Genomic DNA, 4,406 nt, shown 5'->3' on the forward strand with positions numbered 1-4,406 from the left:
ATGCCTTGCCGCCCACATTATAATGCTGCCCGGGAGGCCCCCTTCCCCCCGCCACTGCAGGCTCTTGTGACCGCAAGCATTGTTTCGCTTGCGGTCAAAAGAGTCTCCGGCTGCCTCCGGCTGATGCGCGGCTGCTGGGGGTGTCCCGTCCTCTCCCCGGCAGCGCGCGCATCACACAGCTCACTGTGCCGCCTGGGGCCCTGACTTCCGGTACTGGGAGCGCACATACCGGAAGTCAGGGCCCAGGCGGCACTAGGAGCTGTGTGATGCGCGCGCTGCCGGGGAGAGGACGGGACACCCCCGGCAGCCGCGCTCAGCCGGAGACTGCAGACGGAGAGAGGATCGACGGGGGAACGCAGGGTAGGTGAGTTGTATTTTGTTATTTTTGTGTTATTTACTGACTGGGGGGGCATCTGTAAAGATGAGGGGGACCAGTTATAAGGGGGGGGGGGGGGGAAAGAGGGGGACCATCTATAAGGGGGGGGAAAGGGGGACCAGCTATAAGGGGGGGGGGAAGAGGGGGGCCAGCTATAAAGGGAGGGGGGAGAGGGGGACCATCTATAAGGGGGGAAAGAGGGGGACCAGCTATAAGGGGGGGAAAGAGGGGGACCATCTATAAGGGGGGAAAGAGGGGGACCAGCTATAAGGGGGGGAAAGAGGGGGACCATCTATAAGGGGGGAGAGGAGGACCAGCTATAAGGGGGGGGAAGAGGGGGACCATCTATAAAGGGAGGAGGGAGAGGGGGACCATCTATAAGGGAGGGGGGAGAGGGGGACCATCTATAAGGGGGGAAAGGGAAGAGGGGGACCAGCTATAAGGGGGGAAAGAGGGGGACCAGCTATAAGGGGGGAAAGGAGGACCAGCTATAAGGGGGGAGAGGGAAGAGGGGGACCAGCTATAAGGGGGAAAAGAGGGGGACCAGCTATAAGGGGGAAAAGAGGGGGACCAGCTATAAGGGGGGAGAGGGAAGAGGGGGACCAGCTATAAGGGGGGAAAGAGGGGGACCAGCTATAAGGGGGGAAAGGAGGACCAGCTATAAGGGGGGAGAGGGAAGAGGGGGACCAGCTATAAGAGGGGAAAGAGGGGGACCAGCTATAAGGGGGGAAAGGAGGACCAGCTATAAAGGGGGAAAGAGGCGGACCAGCTATAAGGGGGGAAAGGAGGACCAGCTATAAGGGGGAAAAGAGGGGGACCAGCTATAAGGGGGGAAAGGAGGACCAGCTATAAGGGGGGAAAGAGGGGGACCAGCTATAAGGGGGGAAAGGAGGACCAGCTATAAGGGGGAGAGGGAAGAGGGGGACCATCTATAAGGGGGGAAAGAGGGGGGACCATCTATAAGGGGGGAAAGAGGGGGACCATCTATAAAGGGGGGGGAGAGAGGGACCATCTATAAGGGGGGGAAAGGGGGGCCATCTATAAAGGGGGAAAGGGGGACCATCTATAAAGGGGGAAAGAGGGGGACCATCTATAAGGGGGGAAGAGGGGGACCATGTATAAAGGGGGAAAGGGGGACCATCTATAAAGGGGGAAAGAGGGGGACCATCTATAAGGGGGGAAAGGGGGACCATCTATAAAGGGGGAAAGAGGGGGACCATCTATAAGGGGGGGAAGAGGGGGACCATCTATAAGGGGGGAAGAGGGGGACCATGTATAAAGGGGGAAAGGGGGACCATCTATAAAGGGGGAAAGAGGGGGACCATCTATAAGGGGGGAAAGGGGGACCATCTATAAAGGGGGAAAGAGGGGGACCATCTATAAGGGGGGGAAGAGGGGGACCATCTATAGAGGGGGAAAGAGGGAGACCATCTATAAGGGAGGGGGGAGAGGGGGACCATCTATAAGGGGGGGGGAAGAGGGGGACCATCTATAGAGGGGGAAAGAGGGAGACCATCTATTAAGGGGGACTATCTCCTATAGGATTAGCACCCTCCTCTCCTGACATCCTCTGTGCTTCTGGGACCTCCCCTATAGATCAGCACCCTCCTCTCCTGACATCCTCTGTGCTGCTCGGACCTCTCCTATAAGATCAGCACCCTCCTCTCCTGACATCCTCTGTGCTACTGTGACCTCTCCTATAAGATCTGCACCCTCCTCTCCTGACATCCTCTGTGCTGCTGTGACCTTGGGGGGGGGGGGGGGGCAACATCAGGGGACCAGGTGAGGTGGCAATATGTTTATTGGGGGCAGTGGAGGTGGGGTGGGCAATGCTTACTGGGGGTAGCAGCAAGGGACCAAACATTATGTTTATTGGGGCCAGCAGGGAGGGGAGGCAGGCAGTGTTTATTGGGGACAGTGGTGGTGGGGGGGCGCAGTGGCAGATTATAATGTGGGCGAATTGACTGGGGGGGGGGGGGCAGGTTGGGTGGACAGCCCGGGGCCCAGGGTACATTTAATCCGCCACTGGCCTCCAGTGTGATATATGGCTATACCTCCAGTGTGATATACAGCTATTCCTCCAGTGTGATATATGGCTATGCCTCCAGTGTGATATATGGCTCTACCTTCAGTGTGATATATGGCTATACCTCCCGTGTGATATATAGATATATGGCTATACTTCCAGTGTGATATCTGGCTATACCTCCAGTGTGATATATTGCTATACCTCCAGTGTGATATACGGCTATACCTCCAGTGTGATATACGGCTATGCCTCTAGAGTGATATATGGCTCTACCTTCAGTGTGATATATGGCTATACCTCCAGTGTGATATATGGATATATGGCTATCCCTCCAGTGTGATATCTGGCTATCCCTCCAGTGTGATATATGGCTATACCTCCAGTGTGATATATGGATATATGGCTATACCTCCAGTGTGATATCTGGCTATCCCTCCAGTGTGATATATGGCTATACCTCCAGTGTGATATATAGATATATGGCTATACTTCCAGTGTGATATCTGGCTATCCCTCCAGTGTGATATCTGGCTATACCTCCAGTGTGATATATAGATATATGGCTATACTTCCAGTGTGATATCTGGCTATACCTCCAGTGTGATATACGGCTATACCTCCAGTGTGATATACGGCTATACCTCCAGTGTGATATACGGCTATGCCTCCAGTGTTATATACGGCTATACCTACAGTGTGATATACGGCTATACCCCCAGTGTGATATATGGCTATACCTCCAGTCAGTGGCGGATTATAATGTGGGCGGTTTGGGCGGCCGCCCGGGCCCAAGGCTCCGGGGGGGCCCGCGCCGCCCACATTAAGATCTTACATAGCAGCGCCAGCAGCACATCACTTTCGGGGCCCAATGGGCCCCCGAGTGATGTTCTGCTGTGGCGCGCTGTTGTCGGAGTCCGCCGCGGCACCGCCCCCTCTCTCCTTGCCGTCTTTGCGGTGCCCGTACTTTTCTCCTGGCGGCGTGATGACGTCACATCCTGCGCGCCGCCAAGCAGAGAAGTTCGGGCACCGCGGGGCTGCACTGTGAGCTTCCGGCCTGCTCTCTCTGCCGGAAGCTCACCCTGGCTCCCTGCCGCCCGACTATAACCCCTGCCACCCGGCTGTACCCCTTGCCCCTTAGCTGCTCTCCATGCCGCCCCATCTTCTCCCCCTGCTGCTACCCCCATCATCTTCTCCCCCTGCTGATACCCCCATCATCTCCCCCTGCTGCCACCCCCATCATCTTCTCCCCCTGCTGATACCCCCATCATCTTCTCCCCCTGCTGATACCCCCATCATCTTCTCCCCCTGCTGATACCCCCATCATCTTCTCCCCCTATCTTCTCCCCCTGCTGCGACCCCCATCATCTTCTCCCCCTGCTGATACCCCATCATCTTCTCCCCCTGCTGATACCCCCATCATCTTCTCCCCCTGCTGATACCCCCATCATCTTCTCCCCCTGCTGATACCCCCATCATCTTCTCCCCCTGCTGATACCCCCATCATCTTCTCCCCCTGCTGCTACCCCCATCATCTTCTCCCCCTGCTGCGACCCCCATCATCTTCTCCCCCTGCTGATACCCCATCATCTTCTCCCCCTGCTGATACCCCCATCATCTTCTCCCCCTGCTGATACCCCCATCATCTTCTCCCCCTGCTGCTACCCCCATCATCTTCTCCCCCTGCTGCGACCCCCATCATCTTCTCCCCCTGCTGATACCCCATCATCTTCTCCCCCTGCTGATACCCCATCATCTTCTCCCCCTGCTGATACCCCCATCATCTTCTCCCCCTGCTGCTACCCTTCATCATCTTCTCCCCCTGCTGCCACCCCCATCATCTTCTCCCCCTGCTGCTACCCCCATCATCTTCTCCCCCTGCTGCTACCCCCATCATCTTCTCCCCCTGCTGATACCCCCATCATCTTCTCCCCCTGCTGCCACCCCCATCATCTTCTCCCCCTGCTGCCACCCCCATCATCTTCTCCCCCTGCTGCTACCCTT

The sequence above is a fragment of the Dendropsophus ebraccatus genome, chromosome 2 (assembly GCF_027789765.1).
Source record: "Dendropsophus ebraccatus isolate aDenEbr1 chromosome 2, aDenEbr1.pat, whole genome shotgun sequence".
Taxonomy (NCBI): Eukaryota; Metazoa; Chordata; class Amphibia; order Anura; family Hylidae; genus Dendropsophus; species Dendropsophus ebraccatus.